The sequence below is a fragment of the Rattus norvegicus genome, chromosome 1 (genome assembly GCF_021556685.1).
Source record: "Rattus norvegicus strain SHRSP/BbbUtx chromosome 1, alternate assembly SHRSP_T2T, whole genome shotgun sequence".
Lineage (NCBI taxonomy): Eukaryota > Metazoa > Chordata > Mammalia > Rodentia > Muridae > Rattus > Rattus norvegicus.
Genome location: NC_141534.1, coordinates 240,748,357 through 240,757,218, shown reverse-complemented (window position 1 = coordinate 240,757,218; position 8,862 = coordinate 240,748,357). Strand labels below are relative to the sequence as shown.

At 46.1% G+C, this 8,862-nt stretch overlaps 1 pseudogene; it reads right to left on the bottom strand.

Annotated features, from left to right (window-relative positions):
* On the bottom strand, positions 458-1,715 carry Chchd4-ps1 (coiled-coil-helix-coiled-coil-helix domain containing 4, pseudogene 1; annotated as a pseudogene).

Below are 8,862 nucleotides of genomic sequence, written 5' to 3'. Positions count from 1 at the left end.
AGGAGTAATTGTAGCTTCGCTGTAGTGGAAGGACCATGGATTCTTTTTTTTTTTTTTTGGTTCTTTTTTTTTTTTTTTGGAGCTGGGGACCGAACCCAGGGCCTTGCGCTTCCTAGGCAAGCGCTCTACCACTGAGCTAAATCCCCAGCAGGACCATGGATTCTTAATCTCATTTCTCTTATTCTCGTTCATGGTTTCAATAACAATCTTCAAATTTCCTCTTACAGTCATTTATATTGTTGTATGTAGGTGAGTGTTTTGCTTGAACGTGTGTATGTGAACGACTTGAATGTCTGCTGCCCGCCACAGCCAGCAGTAGGTGTTGGACCTCTTGGAACGAGAGTTATAAATGGTTGTTAGCAAGCATTTGGGTGCTGAGAACCAAACCCAGGTCCTCTGCAAGAGCAAAATGCTCAAAACTGCTGAGCCATCTCTCCAGCCCCTCAACAACTATTTCTTTTTTTTTTTAGAAATTGTTTCTCTTTAATTGAGTACTTCATTCAGACATTCCTCTGTTGGCTTCTGCTCTGGAAGCAGCTAGGTCCCCACCTCAATATCACAACTGAGTGAACATGGGCCCCAAACCAGGGCTCTCAGAACAGGAAAACAATAAACTGCAAAGCCAGCCTCTCCTTTCACTTAGGAGGGACTGGGAGTCACAGAGTCCAATCCCACCCTGCAGCTGTAGGCCCTGGAGCCTGGACTGCAAACACAGAAACATAGCTGTCAGGAATGAGGCAGCAGCCTCATCCTCCAGCTCCAGTACCTGACCACCAGCCTCTTCCAGTAGGGATGGACCTACTCTTAAGAGTTTTGGCATCTACTTACTTAATTTTCCCAAGAGGTGAAAAATCTACCAAAAGGAATACATACCATGGACCAGAATAAATCAGCTTTCTCACGATAAACTTTCCTGAGTAACAACTTTTGGTTGCTGAGAAGCCTCAGCACATTATTTCAAAGTGGCAAAATCCAGGGCAATCACAGAGTACATCCAGCAGTGGCCTAACGTTTAAGGACAGGTTTATGCAGGACACAGGTGCACACACCCCCTTTTCTTCAGTGTATACGGCAAGTAGCCAAGACCCCTGATTATTAAAATAAGTTATTTTGTATATTACAGTGCACAGAGGGAAAGAACTTTCACAGAGGTGACCAAAAGGCATTGTATAGAAAGTCCCATGGTGAGTGGCAGCCAGGGCCTGAGGCCTTCAGGAGCTTGCCCCCTGCTCTTTGGCTGCAGAGGCCTTAGTATCAGCCGTTTCCTCCACTGGTTCCACTGGCTTTGCCTCCTCTTCCTCCTCCTCATCTTGGGGATAGAGGTCTGGGTATTTCTGCATGCATTCCTGCATGGCCCGGAACTGGTCTATACAGTCTGATCCCTTGATATCCTCTGTGCTGTAGTGGAAGCAGGAAAAGGCAGACTTGAACTGCTCCCCACAGGGGCCGCTGGCCATTCCCCCAAGACATGGGCAATTCCAGTTAATGTCTCCATTAGGCAGTATCAACCCGTGCTCCTCATAGGGATCATTGGGGTCATCAGCCACCAGCTCAGCACTGCTAGGAGTTTCATGGTCTTCTTTGGTCACAAATATGATCCGATCCTTCCCTTCCTGCCGGCAGTAGGACATGGTTGTTCTCAACGTTCCCAGCTCGCAGAGGGAGCGGGCGCGGCTACAGCGGCTACACCTTCACGTTGTGACCTCCCTCGCCTCTTCTCAGGCCTGGCAACAACAACTATTTCTTAAGTACACTGTGATCACGACATTAGGTGTGAGCCACTCTGTCTCGAAAACACCAGCTCCAGACAGAGGGCGGCTCATCTGCGCGTGCTTTAAAAGCCCTTGTTATAAAACCATTTGCAGCAAGGGATGGTGAGGGAAAGGCTTACCCCTGAGCCTGAGGCCCTGAGTTTGGTTCCTAGAACCCACACGGTAGAAGAATACCAGCTTCCACAAACTGTCGTCGGACCTCCACCTGTACACACACACACACACACACACACACACACACACACACGTGTGTATATATATATTTATACATATGTATAGTACATATATATATATATGGGATAGAGGTGGCAACCTGATGTGATAAGTCCCATACTTAATTCCAGCTGTTTTGAGAGTAAAGGCAGGAAGTCAGGAAGACCATGAGTTCAACACAAACCTGGGAAGTGTAGTGAGACGTCCTCTTTTCTCCCACAAGATAAACGAGATGTATTTTCTAGAAAGTCAATACTGTATGTGCATTAGAGGATAGTGAAGTTGTGATAGGCCACTGGGCTACATTTGCAGATCACCACGCCAAGCTAACAGTCATTTTAAAATTTTTGTGTATTTTGTATAATATAATTACATAATTCCCCATCTTCTCTTTCCTCCCTCCAACCTCCCCTATATAACCCCTGACACTGCTATCTTTCAGATCCAACCATGTTGGTGAGGTTTTATGGGTAGCATCTCTGCCATTTCTAGAAGACACATTCTCACAGCGAAGCCCGTTTCTCTGGCTCTACAATCTTTCCCCTTCCTCTTCCACCATGATCCCAGAGCCCTAGGTTCAAGAACCGTGCCTGTTGTAGATGCCCCACTAAGGGCGGGGCTCCACGACTGCATTTTGGTTGGTTATAGCTCCCTGTTATGGTCTCCATCTGTTGCAGAGAGAAGTTTCCTTGATGAGGGGTGAGCACTACACTCACCTGTAAGTGCAAGGGTAAATAGAATGTAGTTAGGGGGTTGCTGGTTTGGTTAAGTTTTGTTGCAGGTTCTTCTCTAAGACCCAAGACTTCATTAGCCCTGGGTATTTGGTTAGGTTTGCACTACCAAACATAATCTCCCTCTTTTCGAGCAGGTCTCACGTCCAATTAGAGAAAAGTTGGTTAGCACCAAGGTATACATGCTGTATACTGTACCCTTGGGGTTTTCACACTGTGCTAATCATTGTTATGGCTCATATGCAATGTAGATATGGTATATCATATACACCTATATCTCAAGGTCTATTGGTGTCATCTCTCCTTTAGAAGTTTGCATGGCTAATAACTATTTTTTTAAAAGCAGAAGAAATATATTTTTTAAAAAAATATCCCCTAAGCCAGAGTTCAGTGAAAGTGCGTGCAACGCCAGTGCTCTAGAGCTGATGCGAGCATTGGCAGTTCAAGATTAGCCTGGACTAAGTTAGAAAGACTATCTCAAAGGCAAGCAAATAACAAAACTCCTCAGTGGCAGGAGGTGCCTACAAAGTACACTATACCTGGTCACTGTTATGTGCGTAAGATAGAAGCCTGGGTGGTTTGAGTCATTGGCTGAGACTTATTTGATTCTCTGGTGCCCCATCTATCTTCAGTGAAGGCCGTCAGCCAAGCAGCCAGCAAGACTGCCCTCATACCTGGACTGACTGTTTCGAATACTCCATAGACATCTTGAGGAAGCAACACGATAATCACGGCTGACTACTGCTTAAGAATGTCTTCTAATAAATACTATTACTGCCTCGAAACAGCTTGCTTTCCTTGTTTGTTTGTTTGTTTGTATGTTTTGGTTTTCTTTGCATCACAGGGCTCGGGGAACTCTAAACGACATTATAGTCACTTTTCCCCCAGACTAGAAGGAAAATACTTGATCTGATAAACCAACCAAAGGCCTGTGGTTGGCACAAAAAATCATTTCTCTTTTGCATGAGGAACTTTGCCATGATGGAAGCAAACAGCCTTTCTAAGGACTGCTGTGCCGATGCATCTGCCTGGCCACACCCTCTCTGTCTGGCTCACGAGCCAGTAGGAAGCTGAGTGAATTAGCGTACATCTGTTGATGCTCTAAGCTTCTGGACCCTCTAGTCTTGTCCCAAGTCTTGAGCACTAAAGAATCTGGGTTTCCAGCCAGGAAGGGCTTCTCCTGGTTTCTCTACCCAAGATTTCTCATAGAACAAAGAGACCCACGACAGCCGGCTGGTAAGACCTGAGTGGTTCCAATTTCCTCAAACATAGACTTCTTACTCTGAAGGAAACACATTCAAATATACAACAGTGAGGCTTGTGTACAATTTGAATGCCAACCATGGATTGGGCCTTTCTGCCTCCAATCCTTCCCTCTAAAGCTTTGTCAGAACCGGAAGTTCCAAGAGAACAGTGAGGGACACTGGGACCATCTCCTGGTCATTTTCTTGCACATACAAACTGCTTAAAGTGTGGAGTTGAGAGTCGGGTCTGGGGAAATTGAGCTAAAGAGATGTGAAAACCCCCCAGACTGTCGAGCTGCTTTTGAAGATGCAGCAAGTGTTCTGAGGGACAGTGACACTGCAGGCCACTCAACAGTTACTGTGAAGTCTCACATACAGTTCAGTTACTACCTTGGCCCAACCTTAAGCAGTGGAAGTCTTTTAAGGCACAGTCGCTGCTCTGTCTGGAAGGACTGTGTTCAGCCTCTGACCAGTGATTTGCCCTTGTGATCGTGAGCTTGGCTGACCCTCAGTTTACTCTCCAGCAGGGTTGATTGACTTGGAGGGGATGGAGAGGTGTGAATGATTAATAGGAAAGGGGATCAGTGACGTCACTGCCAGTGAAACATTGCTGGAGCAGGGCCCTGCAGAGCGTGAGGTACGAACTTTCATGTTAAAGAAAGAACTTCATAGGCCAGCACTCAAGAGTTTCTGCAGAGGGGAGACCTGAAGAAAAGAATCTTTTTTTCTCTCCCTGTTTTCGTTTTTATTCTTGTTTGTGTTTTAAGACAAAGTCATAGGCTGGCCTCTAGCCTCTACCTCCCAAATGCTGGTGTTATAGGTCTATGCCACCACTCCCAGCCTTATAGGGTTTTGTGGTGGATGTTGTTTGAGTCAGGCTTTTGCTATACATTCCTAGCTGGCTTCAAACCCAAGGCAGTCCTCCTGTCTAGGCCTCTTCTGTACTGGGATTGCCCGAATGTGCTATCTTACCTAGCTGGGAAACTATTCCTAGAGTTTGAGTTCACTTCTTCCTGCTACTTCATCAAGAGAGAGGATTTGAGAGGATTAGGGAGGCAGAGGATAGCTTTAGTCAGCACTGGGGAGACAGATTTCCACATGCATGCTAGACAATTGCCCTGCCACTGAGCTGCTTCCTCAGCCCTAGACCTATTCTTGGCCTAGAACAGAAATTCTCCACACATACATTTTCTTTATCCATTCTTCAGTTGATTGGCATCTGGATTGCTTCCTTTCCTGGCTAGTATGAGTAAAGCTGCTATGAACATAACTGAGCAAGCGTCCTTGTGCGATGGTGGAGAATCTTTTGAGTATATGCCCAGTATATTCTGGTATAACTGGATCTTGAGGTAGAATTATTCCCAATATTCTAAGAGACCACCCAATTGTTTTCCAGAGGGTTGTACAAGTTTGCACTCCCATCGTCAATGGATGAGTGTTCCACTTGCTCCATATCCTTGCCAGCACGTGATCTTGGTCATTCTGACAGGTGTGAGACAGAATCTGAAAGTCATTTTGATTTACATTTCCCTGATGACTACGAACACTGGAGAGTTCTGTAAGTGCTACTTGACCACCAGAGATTCCTCTGTTGAAAATTCTGTTTAGCTCTGTATCCATTTTTGAAGTGGGTTCTTGGGTTTGTTGGTATCTTAATTTCTTGAGTTCCTTATATATTTTGGGTTTTAGTCCTCTGTCAGATGTATGGTTGGTGAAGATCTTTTTGTTGTGTATAGTTTTAAAAACATGCTTGTTCCTTTCCCCTGGGCCGTGCTCTTAGCTCTGAGTTCACACTCCAGCCAGCTGGAGCTCCCGACTTAGCCAGTGATCACTTCTCCAGCCCCTCCCAGCAAGCTTTGCGAAGCCACCAACAACCACCCTGGCTGCCCACTTTCTCCTCCTGCCCACCTTAGTGCAACGGATAGAAAACACTAGACAGTTTTACTACTTTAAAACTAGCCAGATAACTCAATGGCCAGTAGAATAGTTTCCTGCCTTAATCTTATCAACTAGTTCCCTCCATCTTCCTGGGCCCCTCGCTCTCAGCGGAGTAAGGGCCCCAAGACTTACATATCCAAAGCCTGGTCCGGAAACTTTTTTCTGTGTCCCTTCTCTTCCTCTTGGGACCCAGAAGTCCCACCTTTTTCCCTTCACCCAGCAATTGGTTTTCGCCTCCTTTATTGACACAGTCAAGAACCAATTCGGGAATTGACACCTCCCTCTACATCTTTTTCCTAGTCTCTAGGCTGCCATTTTGTCTTATTGATGGTGTCCTTACAGAAGCTGTTCAGTTTCATGAGGTCCCATTTATCAATTGTTGATCTTAGTGCCTGAGCTGTTGGTGTTCTGTTCAGGAAGTTGTCTCCTGTGCCAATGTGTTCAAGGCCATTCCCCACTTTCTCTTCTAATAGATTTAGTGTTCCCAGTTTTACGTTGAGGTTTTTGATCCATTTGGACTTGAGTTTTGTGCAGTGTGTAGATATGGATCTATCTGCATTCTTCTACATGCAAACATCCATTTAGACCAGGACCATTTGTTGAAGATGCTTTCTTTTGTTCCTTTGTATGGTTTTGGCTTCTTTGTCAAAAATCAAGTATCTATAGGTGTGTGGATAAAGAAAATGTGGTAGATTTATACAATGCAATATTTAAAAACAAATACATCATGAAATTATCAGGCAAATGGATTGAAGTAGAAAATATCATCCTGAGTGAGCTATGTATTCATTTATAAGCAGACATTAGCCATAAATTACAGGATAAACATGCTACAACACACAGACCCAAAGAAGTGCTACAGAGACTAAACCACTAACCAAAAAGCATGCATAGTCTGGATCTTGGCCCACCACAAACTTGTGGCGTATGTGGAGCTTGGTCTCCTAACAATTGGAGCAGGGGCTGCCTCTGACTCTGTTGCCTGCCTTTGGATCCCCTTTCCCTAGCTGGACTACCTTGTGTGGCCTCAGCAGGAGAGGATGTGCTCAGTCCTGCTGCTACGTGATGTGCCAGGGAGGATTGGTACCAGTGTGGGTCTTCGCCTTCTCTGAAGAAAAGGGGATGGGGGAGTGAGGTTTGTGAGGGTGGAACTGGGAGGAGAGGAGGGAGGGGTTACAATCAGGGTACAAAGTAAATAAATTAATTAATGAAAAAATAAAGAATACAAAGGAGAGCCCGCTCTTCGGCGGCCATCTTGCCCGCGCCCGTCTCCCGCGGCGGGGGGGGGGGGGGGCGGCGTACAGGCCGGAAACGTCTGTGTGGCGACACGCCACCTCCTCAGGGACATAGCAAGCTTCTCAAGACATGGTTAAGAAGCTTCCTTTCTTTGTGAGAATCTAGTGAATGGACCTGACTGGACTTTTTAAGCCCATCAATAAACATGAGCGGTACCAAGCCTGATATTTTGTGGGCACCACACCAGGTTGATAGATTCGTTGTATGTGACTCAGAGCTGAGCCTTTATCATGTGGAATCGGCTGTGAATTCAGAACTCAAAGCTGGATCATTACGTTTATCTGAAGACTCTGCAGCTACATTACTGTCAATAAACTCAGATACACCCTAAAAAAAAAAAAAAAGAATACAAAGGAGAAAGGAAATCTTTAGAAGTAAGTCTGGTGGGCATATCCTTTGTACCTCCAGACACAGGGGGGAGAGAGAGAGAGAGAGAGAGAGAGAGAGAGAGAGAGAGAGAGAGAGAGAGAGAGAGAGAGAGAGAGAGAGAGAGAGAGAGAGAGAGAGAGAGAATCCCAAATCTTCACAGGTCAATCAATTCTCAGTCTTACTGTAAATATCAGAGTCTTGAGAGAGGAAAAAGGACAGGGACAGTTTGGGGATCCCACTGAGTCAGAACTCCTTTCGGCCTGCCCGTGGCACTGTGGCAGTGTTACAGTTTGTAAAGAAGATGAACCAACAGCCAGCATGCACACATAGAGCTGGGAGAAAGGCGGGATCTCTTCCCACCCCAGTTCTTCTATTTGAGACTCTTCTACTAGCTAAGAGTTCCCAGAGGACTTTTAATTTGTAGGGATCTGTTAAGCCCTTACCAAAGCACCCCTTAGGAATGGAGCAAATTTCCCTCTGGAGCTCCACACTGCTTCTCAGGGATGAGAGAGATCCCAGGCTAGATCCAGTTCTCCCTTCAGTCTCCTCTGCCTTGATGTTCCCCACCCCCAACCCCTCCACCTCCTCCACCCCATCCCCCTGCCTCCATGTATAATCTGTGCTCTTAACCCCTGAACCAGCTCTCTAGCCCCTTGCTACTGATTTTTTTTTTAACTTCAAACGGGCCTTTTTCCTCTCCCAAGACTCTGGTACCTATAGTAAGACTGAGTATTGATTGACCTGTGAAGGATTTTTATTCTAGGCCAAGAATAGAAGTGATGGGGCTAAGGATGTAGCTCATCCATAGAGTGCATGCCTAGCATGTGAGAGGCCCTGGGTTCAAACCTAGCACTGGCTAGGGAGATGGAGATTAAGTGTCACAACTCCTTGCCAGCTGGATGTTGAGACACATACAGAGCGTGTAAGAGGGTAGGGCAGGGGCAGTGGGAGACAGCATTCAATGATCCTGCTATGCTAATCGTCCGAAGCTCATGGGTTTCCTGTTGCTCCAGTGTCTCTAGGCCTTCCTCTTTGCTTCCTTGAAACGTTCGGAGATATTCTCAGCTTCAGGTATTTGTCCATTTCTTGGAAGTTCCTGTTTGCTAGCCTGCTGTAGCTTTAAAAAAAATTAAAAAGATTGCCCTAGGCCAAGTGCTCAAGGATGGCCGGGGGTGGGGGAGTGAACTTTTCCTGCCCCACAGAGGCTGCCTAGCAGCACCTCAGATTCCAACCCCTGAAGGACCTGCTCCACCCTTCAATCACCCTAAAGTTACAAACTGGCCCCTTGAACCTCCATAC